This window comes from Lactuca serriola, chromosome 4 (genome assembly GCF_051521515.1).
Source record: "Lactuca serriola cultivar US96UC23 chromosome 4, Lser_US96UC23_V15, whole genome shotgun sequence".
Classification (NCBI taxonomy): Eukaryota; Viridiplantae; Streptophyta; class Magnoliopsida; order Asterales; family Asteraceae; genus Lactuca; species Lactuca serriola.
Window position 1 is genome coordinate 245080902 of NC_136411.1, and position 14335 is coordinate 245095236.

Sequence of the window (14335 nt, forward strand, 5' to 3'; positions counted from 1 at the left end):
ACAACTGTGATTCAAAAAAATGTTCAAATTACTTATACTGTTTATTCAAACTTATGCCTTCAAATTGTTTTATAGATTGACATCAAGTCGATCTTTTCTTGAAATAATATTTATGGTTCGATTGTCTTATAAAATCTTTATTATGCTTTTACTTCTTATAAATTGCATGCCCATGTATGTATAGATGTATAAATAATGTTTAAAGGGCTTAGGAATGCCATCCGCCCTATTTCCTTTTTCTCGATTTGGATGTGGTCTGGTGGGATTTCGGGTGACCATCCGAAGGTCGTTTCAATATTAATTATATATCAAATATACATATATAGACATAAAAGTACTTCCATATTCATACGTACTAGACACATCATTAATTAGTTACCATCGGGGTAACACAGGATCATACATATACAACTATACTATGAGAACACATACAACTATACTACGAGAACACATACAACTATACTACGAGAACGCATACAACTATACTACGAGAACACATACAACTATACTATGAGAACACATACAACTATACTAGGAGGAGAACATATACAACTACACTAGGAGGAGAACATATACAACTCTACTAGAACGAGAAACAATACATTACATATACTAGAATACTTAAATTACTGTGATTTAAATCAGAGCATGACTTAACTGTCATGACTCGAGTTGTGGCCAGAGTCTCTTGGAGGGGGAGCGTGAGTTTGCGTATAGATCTATGCTGGATTGACAATCCTACACCTTGCTGCTAGCTACAGCCGGACCTGCAGGTCTGCGGGTGCCAAACGTCATTTTCTTTATTACGACCATTCATTATGTCGTTGTTACTAGTCGATAGTATGGTGCAATTTATCACATAATGCCTTAATATAAATCCGGTTTAAGGTAGTTAGTACAGCAGTAGTTCCTATAATACAAAACTACAGTACTACAATAATTTACCCATTGCATATTATAGTGATAACCTCACTTAAACAATAATGTACAAACTATATTTTGTTAAATGATAGTTACACATGGGATATTACACACTTTTACAACAAACGAGCGTACAAAACTGTTAAGCCTTGGTAGAAGGCTACTTTAATAGAAAATATAGGTTTTTCTGAGAGATTCAAACTTTTACAAACACTTACATACATTTTACAACTTATACTTACGATAGGTTCAAACGTTTTTGACAACAAACATCGACACTAAAATACTTATGAACTCACCAGCTTAATGCTGATAAACTTTTTCAAAATAACTTGTATTCTCAGGTCATCAGTAGACAGGTACCGATGCCAACTTTTGAGAAGATGGAGCGCATTCAAGCCTCATCATATTATTATTTTGATTTACATTATATTTTTGGTGTCTAAAACTGTACTGAACTCACTTGTATTAAAATTATATATTTAATGCAATGGATGATGTTGTTTGCTTATTTACATTTACTGTGTTGAGATACTTTACATGACGTCCTCCGCCCCAGAACGTTTCCGCCGTTCTTGGTATTGGGTGTGACATTTAACAAGAAACCAAGCCTAGGCTCTGATACCACTGTTGGGTATTGATCATTCTAACACTCCTAAGTGTACATGCAACCCTAAATACCTTGGATCTATGTTTTATCTATTATACATGCAATTATGAACATCCAAGGTATTATCCTAATCTAGCATACAAAATAATGAATATAACAAGATAGAATACATATCTCTTTGATGTAGAATGTCTTCATGAAGCTTGAGTGCATAGTGCCTCAAGTGTGACACCTCAAATGGTTCACACAACACCAAATAAATTGGAATAACTTGAGAGAAACTTGAACACTCCTAAAATCGGCTAGCCCTTTCTTATCATTCTTAGCGGCCGATTTTTCCCAAAGAATATGATCTTATATAGTTGTTACAATTAGGGTAAATCCTAATTGTCATGGCCTTCCATTTCCATGAATCCATGGGTTCAAATACACCACGGAGCATCCATGGACCATCCTATGGGTTTTAGCCCAACTTGATTATCCTTGGAGCATTAGCCCACTATACAAGTATGGATGATTTACACAATCAACCCATATATTTAATTAGTCCTCTTTTGATCACTTAATTAATTCTAGATTAATTCTTGATCAATACTAATTAAATAATCTTACTAATATATTAGAACTTATAATATATTATTCAACCTTAAGTGTTATTTCTCTCATTGTAGTCTATCCAAGTGCATGATGCCATGCAACCCAAATGGACCATGCCGGGTCGGGTCAAGTCTTACCAATTATAGGTATGGACTTAGACATTAGTCCAAGATGATCATCCTATCCCTTTGAATGATCACCATGATGAAGACCTTTCAGATGGTGCTAACTACGAATCTGAGGTTGAGAACCTACCCCACGCAGCTCCCTTTCCAAATCCTAACCCTCGTCCGGCTTTTCATGGCCCGACGCCTCCATGGCTGGAATGCTTGGAAACATGTAGCCAAGGACAAGATCAGCCCATGCCATTTAATTGTGACCGAATCTTTTATGACCTGAGCAATGGGGGCTTAGAAGACAGAATCTTGCCAATCCTGGTCCGCAGAGTGGCTCGAAATGAGATTCAAGGCAGGGCAGCCCTACATCAGATCACAGAAGTTGTCACCAATGCGAGAATGCATAACCTTCGCACCATTCGCCTGGAAGATGCTCGTGAGAGATCTGAAAGAGACCATGAAGCCCTGCTTCAAGCACTGGCTGAATCACGAGCCGAAGTCATAGAACTCCGAGTACGCCAAAGGGTGTACGAAAGACACCTACTTGATGTGGAACGCCAACTGGCTGAACTAAGATTGCACCAGAGGGATGACCGTCGCTAATAATATATGCCTCACTTTATGTTTCCTTGTTAAAAGGAATAGTTTTTCTTTCTATGCCCGATGTGGCATTTCTATGAAACTATCTTGTACTGTAAGTACTTTAGTTAGGTCTTTATGTTGTCAAGGACTTTCTACTTTAGGTATGATGTAATACCTTTTACAAGGTCATTTTTCCCGAACTTTTACCTCATGAATATCAAAAATATTGATAGTTGGCTAACTTCTGTGTCATTCTTTATTCAAATACTTTCATCATGCTATCATGGGAGTCTATTTGAAACCCACTCTAGTTGAGTTATTGAAATAGGGTATTCTAGCTAAGGGATAATTACCAATTCTTCTTCAAGGGTTGGATCATGTTATTTACCATCCGATGGTACCCTGTTTCAGACGTCAGGCGTCATAAGACCATACTACAAACTTACTTCTATTCAATTCTAGGACTGCATCATAGGGATGTAGGTCGAACTTTTGCAAACATACTTCCAATCCGAACTAGGACTGCATCATAGGGATGTAGGTCAAACTTTTGAGAGCATACTCTTGCTCTTTACTTGAACGATCTAAATACGTTTAGGGTCAACCAGAATCGCTCACAAAATCCTTATCTTTTGTGTTACAGAATCATCCCATCATCCGGAAACAGTCATCCGAACAACGAAACCCATGCCTTTCCTATGGACGCTGCTACTTTCCAAACCGCAGTTATAGCTGCCGTGATAGCTGTCCTTGCGCATCGTAGCGCTATCAGCACAATCAATGCTACAAAAGGGGTTGAAAATCCCGATCGCAGTATCGATCCAGGAATTCATCGAATGATAACAGTCGCAAGCTCACAAAGCTGAAAAACAGAGAACAAGAAACGAAAGCGCCAAGCCCAGAAAGAACGCAAGCGATCCCAAAAACTTGCTATGCAACAACAAGTGGAAACCCCTGCCATCCTAGTACCGAGCAGACCATATGAGGGAAAACTCCTGAAGTGTGATAAGTGTAGTTTTCATCATCATGGGGCTTGCCATGAGATGCAATGTTGCAATTGCCTTAAAATAGGGCACCATGCTCGTAGCTATGGAGCACCAGCACGACCCATCACTCAAGCCCCTGAAATCAGAGTCCACCAGGCTTACGATGGTGGTGTTAAAACTAGACCATATGAAAGGAAAGTTTCAAAGTGGGTGAACAAGGAGAACACTCGTGTCCACGTCACTCTAGCTCGACACTTTACTTCCACCACCAATGTTGGTGTTGTCCAGATATGTCACCAATGCGGTGAAATTAGACACCTCAAGAAGGATTGCCCGATAGTGAAGAACTCTGGCGCAGACGGGAAAAATACTAAGGATCACTGCCGCAGGAGAGACTACTCCGGACCCACGTTAATTTAATTAAGGAATTCGTTGTAACAAAGTTATAAACCACCCAAAACTAGTGCAACTAGAGTCTTATCTTTTGCGAGATCCCGTCAGTAAAGGGATGCTTGTGCTGCGTATACTTGTCTTTTGTAGTATACCTTGTTCGCAACAATAGTCTTGTAGTACGCCTAAAGTACTGTAACTCTGTTGATGGTTTCACGGTTGTGTTTTGTCTGTAACGCCTTTATGATCAAGTCTAATATCTTTATTTTTCAAGTGAGTATGATATTACCATACGAATGGATTCAATTTGATCCGCACAATACCAGCTTCATACGTACATCTCTTACTCCGAAATCGCCTTTCCAGCGAAGCCGTCATATCAAAACAACGAAGTACTCATGCATGGAGTACCTCATGTTTCTTTTCCTTTCCGAAGAAATCCCCGAAGTACCACTCGTACAGTACGTCAAGTTCAATACAAAGATCCATACGGTTGATCTATCGCTGAAGAATGTATACATATGGGTGATATATAATCATGGTTTTACAGGTTTAGAATTGATGATCCCACTTTAACCTCTTTTCCTCGTTGGGAAGTGAGCGTAAAGAAGAATCATTTATTCGACTACATTTTCAATCTTAATTATATACAACTCGTATACACGAGATTGTGATCGTGGAACCATGTATGAATTCTATCATGAACTTCAGGACGGAGACTGCCCAAGACTACGGGTAATCACTTCGTCATGTGAACAAACTTAGGACCTGCTACGACTTATATAAAAAGATATCCCTACGGTCTAACGCCCATTGAGATACAAGAACCGTCTGGACAGTTTATATACTACTCAGCATTAGAATGGAAATACCAAGCTTCTCATCCTAGAGAGCTTCGGTCTTATTCGTCAAGAAGATTGACGGATTGCTTCGTAAGTCCCTCATCTTCAGAGGCCTCGACAAGATTCCCATTAGAAATCATCACCCTATGACTCGTAGAGATGAGTCGGTTGACCAACCACAAGGAACTATTTACCTTTCAGAAATGGACCTTAGATCCGATTATCACCAGTTTCGAGTATTAGCGAAAGATGTCCCGAAGACTACCTTCCGAACTCGATGCAGACACTTCGAGTCCGTAGTGATACCCCTTGAATAGGACCAATACGCCTGTAGTATTCATGAGCTTAATGAATAGGACATGTCATTCTTACTTGGATCAGTTCGTCATTCTCTTAGTAGACGATTTACTTATCCACTCTCGTAGTAAGAAGGAAACCATGGAAACATTACCCTCAGATAAACTCTTCGCGAATTTCTCTAAACACGAGTTTTGGAATTGAAGAGTCAAATTACTAAGACACACTATTAGTGATGTGGAAATTCTTGAGTACTCTGTCAATTTATCAAAACCGTTGAGAATTTGTCGGCGCTGAAGACGCTTATGAAATTCGCCAAATTTTAGGTCTCGCCGACTTACTGTCAGGAGTCCATTCAGAAATCCTCGCGAATTGTAGAAACCCTTACGACTTTCACCTAGCAGGGGGTGGCCCTTGATTGGGAAGATATGCAAGAAAAAGAAACCTTGGAATTCCAAGTGAGAGACCAAATTCTGTAGGAAGTCTCACTCTGGGAATGGCTTGATACGCTTCGGAAAGCGTGGAGAGCTAAATCCAAGATAGTTAGGACCTCCGAGATTCTTACCAGAATCGGTCCTGTATCTCACAAACTAAACCTACTCCGCGAGCTTGGTAACGTACATTCTACCCTTCACGTCTCCAACTTGTAAAAAGTATCGATCCAACGAGACTCTTGAAATCCCACTCAAAGAGATCGAGTCCCACAAGAGCCTCACCTATGTGGAAGATCGTAGTGACCATGGACCGAGAGGTCATGCAAACGATTCATAGTCGCTTCCCTCTAGTGAAGGTTCGCTGAGATGCCAACCAGGGACCCGAATTCACTTGGGAGCGCGAGAATAAATCGATTAGGGAGTATCCCGACTTCTTGGCTTGATTATTCATGCCTAATTCCTTACCTAAATTCTAATTTCAGGATGAATTTCTTATAACGGGGGGATGATGTGCAACACTGTTAATTTTCAAACTTTTTAGGATAAGTTTGAGTATTTCAGGATTCACACTTTAGAGATATCAGGAGAGAGGATGAACTAGGGTTATTGTGCAACACTGTTATTCCAAAACTCTAAGAAATTAGAGTTTACTGCCTGAATAAAATATTTTCTGCCAAAAACCCTAAATCTGGGAGTATATATATGAGAACTGATTATTATTTACACTTTTTCCAAATCTCAAGATCCAAGTCCTATTTCTCTCTCAAGTATCATCCAAAAGTTTTTCGAGATCTTCGATCTAGTAAGTGTTTCTAGATTTCTTAAGTTTTTATATGACTTAATCTAGTGTTTTAACACACTTCTAACCGTGAAATCATTCCAAAAGGGTCAATCTTCAATTTAAACCAAGAACACCAAGAGAACACAGTAGTGTTCTTGGACTTTTAGCTCATTTCAAGCTTCTATATCGTAAGTGTTTCTATCCTAGATTATCATACTGCTTAGTATACGTCCTTACATCAACAAAATTAAAAGAAAGCACCAAGATCAAAGGTGTTTACGGTCCAAGAACATCTTGTGCCGTAAACCCTTCTTAAGGGGTCAAAAATGGCCCTAGTCCCTTCACAAGCTTAGGAAATTAGTCTAGATTTATTCCTTGATATGTTTTGGACATGAAAACATCAAAAGTACATAAATAATATGTGTATATGGCTGCAAACACATGGAGAAGGGGTCCATGGGCCGTAAATTACATATAAGGGTGTTTTGATGCCACAAACACTTCCATAGGCTTATACTTCAATGTAGAAATGCTTCTAAGGCATCAAAACTAAAAGTGGTCAAAGAAGTGTGAGTTTATGGCCATAAACTCATGAGTTTAGGCTGTGAAATCAATGGGTTATGGTCTTTAGGGAGTAAACTCATATAAGGGGTTCCCTTGAACCCTAAACTCAATAGCTTTGTCCTACAACACTTAGATGAAATCCTTAGCACTTATAAGACTTATATAAAGTGTTTAACATGTCTTAGGATGTCTTAACTTTGTTATTTAGTTGTTTAAAGGCTAATTGGTTACATATATATGTGATATTATATGATAACTAGGATCATAGAGTGTGTACAAGTCTTCACTTGACACCTAGCATCCTATACAGTCCGTTCAATCCCAACCACTTGCTACAGGTGAGTTCATACCCCTTAATCAATATTTTAAATTTTTTTTAAATGCTTTTATGGTGGGGTACAAGTTGAATCATGCTAGTTATTATATCAATGACATGTGATTAATAAGCAGCATAGAAATGGATTTACTACTCTTTTAGATGTTTTACCAAACAATTTACTTCAAATGGTTTTCCAAAACATTTTTACTCATTTAAAACTCTTTGTTAAACTGTCTTTCATACTGAATGTATCTTTTCAAACCCTGTTACAGTTATAATTCAAAACAAATGTTTTCCTTATACTTTACAATGTTCTTATCAAACAAACTGCTTTCATATTTTCTTAGTTACTAAACTTTTTAGTGGTTTACAAAACTTCTTTTATGCTTTTATATTGTCAACTGAATGCCTATATATGTATCATTACATCAGTAATGCTTAAAGGACTTAGGAAGGTTAGCCCGCTTTATTTCCTTTTCCCCGTTGGGATGTGGTCTGGTAAGGTATCGAGTATCCGTCTGAAGGTCGTTTAAATATTAGTTATATATCAAGTGTACATATATAGTCATAAAGGTTCTTCCAGTGAGTTCAATACCCTTGGGTAGCAAGAGTATACTTCCATGTTCATACGTACCAGTTACATTACTAGTAAGCTACCATAGGAGTATTTAGGAAGATACTAATACGATTACTAGAATGCAGATCATACCATGCGTCAGTTCATTCATGAGTCTATACTTGCTAGATAGAGAGAGAACACACATTACAGCTAGTACACATAGTACATTACTATACATGCTAGATAGAGATAGAACACACATTACAGCTAGCACACGCAAAACATTATAGTACACTACTATACTACTACATAGATACGTTTACATGATTACGCTTACATGAGTACGTTTACATTGATACGCTTACATGGGTACGTTTACATAGATCATGGGTACGTTTACATAGATACGCTTACATGGGTGCGTTTACATATATGATAATAGGACATACATAACTAGTTGCTATAGCATGGAATGATTCCAGGATCTAACTATACCAATGCATCACAATGCATTATGATAGTTATATTGGGTATACATGATCATGGTAATGTGGATGTTCGCGGGTTGCAAACATGCAGGGGTCGTGTGTGGGTCCCAAAATCTCTTTGACAAGGGAGCGTCTAGCCTGAGATCTAGCCATCACAGTATGCCTTATCCCTAAAATAAGGCAAAATAGTATAGAAGTAGTCATTTATTACAAATACTATTTCATTTTCCCATTACATTCATTTCGTGAACATTCACACGATGCAGGGTAATGTAGAAACTATATTTTTGGTTAATGATAGTCAGATTTAGGAAAATACACACTCTTACAAGAGACACACACACAGATACTAGATGCCTTGGTAAAAGGCTACTTTTAGTAGGAAACATATGGTTTCCTAGGAGGTTCAAAACTTTTACATACTTACATTTCATATACGTACAAATACTTACATAACAATTAAGACACTAAAATACTTATGATCTCAACAACTTTAAAATTGATACTCTCTTTCAAAATAACTTGTATCCTCAGGTCAACAGTAGACAAGTACCGATGCAAGGCTTAGAGAAGATGGAGCTCGTTCAAGACTCATCTGTCATTTGGATTTATACTTTAGTGTCTATTAGACATATTAGAACACTTGTATTAAAATTATATTGTTAATGCGATGGATGATGTCGTTGCTTGTTTACTACTATTCATTGTTGTGATACTGTACATGACGTCCTCCGCCCCAGAACGTTTCTGCCGTTCATGGTTTTGGGGTATGACAATATGGGAGATCATGACATCACCCTTATTGATGTTAACATATTTGCTTGTTGCTGCTGAATCAGCAATGATTTTGCGCACTTCTAAAGCAATTTGATTGGAAAATGTACTCTCTAAACTTCCATGGACATTGACAATGGTAACATTGGAGGTCCAGAAAAGCTTTCTCTTCCCAATGGAAAGGGATCAACCATGGTCAAGTCGGTTGACCAAATGCTAAAGAGAAACGCTAAGTCTGAGATAGTCCTGTGTACCATTCACAAAGAGTCCATATGTTTCTATTGCCAAGATAAGGGTCATTGGTTGCGAAGCTGCCATATTTACCTGAAAGATCGCAAGGATGGTAAAGTCTACTGTCTAACTCTATTAAGTTCCTATTTGAAGATTCTTAATACATGATGTAATGCAATTACATTTTGATGTTTTGTAGACTTAATGGAAGATTAAAAGAAGAGTAAGGTGAGTCTAATCGCGAAGAAATGGATTTCAATCGCATGGTTCGACGATCAAATTCTTGAGCTGCTGCTTAAGAGTTATGATAGATTGCTTAGAAATATGTAGTAACATAATTTTCATTTGTAATTGTATTGTAAGAAAAAGTTTTTCCGCAATTTTTATAAATAAAGAAAAATTTGAAATTTATCTTATTTCTAAAATTTCCTTACAATGACATTTGTGAAAAATTGTTGCTTATTTGTTTCCATTGATGGAAATATTGGTAAATAGATTTAATTTTTTTGTTTGTGGTAGTGTCATGATTTACCAAATACGAAAAGATTTTCATCACCCAAGTTTCAGTTGGATAGAAACTTGGAATCATGCAACTTCTATTGTGTGATGAATGAGAGCCTTCATCTTTGGGAAATTAAGATTAATTCCTTGTTCACATGTATATGTGAGTCAAGTAAAGGACTAGGGGATCGGGTACACTTGGTTGTGCGCTGGTCAAGTCCACCACAGCGAACGATAAGACTATTCGTCATGATTTACTAAAATCTTAGTAAATATGGTTATACATACAATATTAAGTCTAATTATGAACCATTGGAAAAGTTTCAATGTATGGAAGAACGAATAAGAAGAATCAAATTAGGCAGAAAGATAAAGTTTCTCCAATCTGAAAATAAGGGAGAATAGTTTAGTATCGTGTTTTATGATCATCTTAATGATTATGGAAAAACATATTACAATTGATCCTCTAAGGATATCTTAGTGCATTTATATGGCTAAGAAGAGGAATCATGAATTGTTGAAATGGTTAAATCAAGAAGATGAGTCATACTTTTTTATAAAACAAGTCTTAGAGTCACACTCCAAGATTGTAACTTGATTGACATAATCTTAGGAAAGGTTTATAACACTTGTCAAATGTATAGTAAAATGTTCCTACTCTTGTACATTTGAAGTTGGTAAGTTGTGATGTTTTGAATAAAACAAAGACCACCAAAGGCCAATGGTGTGAAGTGTTAGTCTTGATTAGAATCCGCACTAACTCTTGAATATTTGTTAGTCAAGGAATGGTTCGTGACAAGAGAATATTATATGTCAAGAGGTCAGTGGGAGTCTTAAAGATCCTGAAAGTTTCAAGAACTAATCAAGGTTAAACCTAATTATTTATCGCTAGTACATGACTTGAGGTTTGTTACGTATCGTGTTGACATATTCTTGTTTCTGTGCCCATTCCAGTTAAAGCTGACTATACATGTGAGTTCTTTGAGTTATCAATTGTTCGCATAATAACCTTGGAATAAATTGCAGGCCCTCGTGCTGCCAAATGGCAAGAAATTAAGATTGAACAACTTCAGTCCTTAGGAGTTTGGATTTGTCACAAACCTTGTCTTGTGATTATGGCTATGAAAAATTCACATGGATAGGAACACATACGCCACACAAATCTAAGTGGCATAGGGTTTCTCTCCAACTCATGAAAATGATTCTAAGGAAACGCTTTCACTAAGTAGATTTTAATGAGATAGAATTGTGATATTTGCATTCTCCAATTCAATTATGATTATGGCATCCCTATTCATAATTTGAAATATGAGAAATTACAAAGGGTCTAAACATTTGAGACTTATTGCAGTAAGTTCTATAAATGTTTAGACACACATGTGAGCTATCTAAGGAAAGGTGTATGATTTTGAGAAGCCTAGATAAAGTGTTATCAAAGCATATCTTATCAGAAATCTGAATTTTTGTAATGAAAGTAAATGTGTATTGATTTCTAGAAGTCCAGTTGATTTCTAGGTACATGTCAAAGCTAGTGGGAGCATAAGTGTTATCTTGTTAAATAAATAATTGTTATGCTAGTGGGAGCATAATTATTATGGAAAATGTTGAAAGTTAGCAATGTTAATTATAGAAAAACAAAAGGTTACAAATCGCAAAGTTGCTGCGTTTGAAATATTATTTTGCTATGGGAGAGGAAATTATACTTCATTTCAAAATCTAAAAGCATAGATTGAGTTTTTAATCAAATTTAGTCAAATATATATATAAATGTTATATTCGAATGGTTCAACATAAGGAAATTCTATATATGGAAATGTTAATTGTGTTCTCAAAATTTGATTATGATTACGGCATCCCTCTTTATAATTCGAATTATGAGAACATGGCAATTAGAAATATTGTAGCAACAGACTAGTCAAGTATCATGTCTTTATAAATCGTGTCCAATATGCTTTGGGTATAGGATCAATTACATATGCTATAATATTTATGTGTTATGAATTTTCCAAATGCCTAGGGCATTAAGAAGGAAAAGGATAGAACCGGATATGACTAAAGTGGTTAAACAACTGTTATGGACAATCTACGGTTCACCAATGATTGGTCGCTTAAGGACAGTTGGAAGTATAGTAATGGATGGACCATATTGACATTATTATGAATCGACAGGAGTCTATTAATAATGAGTTGTTATATGGCAAATATGGAATGTTTCCATATTGGGAGTTGAAGAAAAGATGAGAAAGTTAGAAACTTAATGAAAGAAGGATGTTCAAAGGAATGTACTTTGAATTTGGGACTTCGTTTCGATGGAATTTTTATCCATTGGAATACTTTGCAATGTCTGTTTCCAAGTCTCTATGATTTTTATGCATAGTCATTACATGAGGATCATTTCATATAAGTTTCGAATGTAATAGATTACAGTAAATGGCAAGAATTTGATATTCTTACATTTACGGTAAGGATTTGGAATTTTGAAATTAGCTTCATTGAAATGTTGTCAATTGATCAATTTCACAAAGTAAGGATCATATAAAAACATAGTGTGCATGCTTGGAGCATGGGACAACTATTGTTTTAATTCAAGTATTAAGTTGATTATACGAATCATTATACAATGAATATTGTGTAATCAATATGGCACTCAAAAGTTTTGGGGCCATATAGGATTAATATTATTCTTGTGTTTCACTTTGCATGTTTTGAATTCCCAAATAACTATGTTATTCAAACCACCACATTCATTCATACTTTGGAAGTAGGTATTGAGGCAAGACTGTCATGAATGGGTTTGTAGTTTGTCTAGGACAAGGTGACTGCAGTGTTCATGAGTACTCCTGGAATAAGATTTGAGTATTGGATTCAACCCACGCTCATCTGAATCATTTCATGGATTTCATCACGAGTGATTGTGATACAATAATATCTTATATTCTTGAAATGGAGACATGTGGGTTGTAGTTACAAGTCGGTTGCACATTGATATATGTAAACGCACCAGTAACTTGATGTTATAAAACATATTATTGTGTGTAATTTCATGAGTAAGTACAAGAAAACGTTTGATTCGAATTGTATCCGTTCCTTTTACCGCATGTGGATAAAAGCGATATATGTGGGCCCCTCGATGATTTAGTGATGACAACCCTAATTACTTGGCCAAGCCTAGACTGATATGATTTGTTTAATTAGTCGGTCATCATAAATCCGAAATTGGGAAGCAACAAATGGACAGAGAGAATGATTAGAATCCATGTCTCATGCCCAAGCGATATCTAGAAGAGAGGAATATATGATCCCTTATCTAATGGACGAGTCATTGACTAGGTCAGAGTACAAAAACAACTTTTAAGAGCTACGATTGCTAGTTGGGATTTTGGAGACGTACTTGCAATAATAGTTAGTAGACTTATCCAAGTGGGAGACTATTTGATTAGGTGTCTAAGCCCATAACTATAATTGGTATGTACTTGACCCGAGAGTAGCATGGTCCATTCGGTTGCATATTACCAGGACAATTTGATAGGATGGATACTTTAGTAAGAGGTTATTTATGATTTATTAATATATTATAAGTTCTAATATATTAATATGAAATCATATGATTTAATTATTATTGATCAAGAATTAATTTGGAATTAATTCGGTGATCAAAAGAGACTAATTAAATATACAGGGGCTGATTGTGTAAATCAGTCATACATATAAGTTGGGCTAATAATCCATGGTGGATTATTAGTGGTGGGCTAAGCTTATGTAAGTTCCATAAGGTGTTAATCCATTACAAGCCCAAGTGTAGGAATTAGGGTTACACATGAGTCATGGATTCCTACACTATAAATATGTAACCCCTTAGACTAAAATGGTTGAACTAGTTGCACAAGTTTTTCACAAGTGATCTTGGAGATCATAGAGCCGATTTTTGGTGCTAGTATTTCCTCTCTCAAGTTCTCCTTTGTCCTAGGTGTGTCGTGAACCGTTTGAGGTGCAACATTTGGGGCATAAGTTGTTAAAGGCTAAAACTATAAGCTACAACAAAGAGGTAACTCTATAACTCAATTCTCTCTTGTTTATATCAATTGTATGTTAGTTGTAGGCTTAAAGCTTTGGAAACAATATTGCATGTATAATTAGAGAAAACGTAGATCCAATGCTTTTAGGGTTGTATGTGCACCATAGGAAGTTGTAGTATACCAAAAACCCAACAATAAGGTGATGAGGGAGGCAGAGTAAAGGACTTGAGGTCCTTTAAATTGGGTGCAAACCCGGAAATTTAGGGTATTCACACTCAGCTCCAACTCTTCGAGGTGAGTCCACCAACTCGTCGAGTTGGTTCTAAG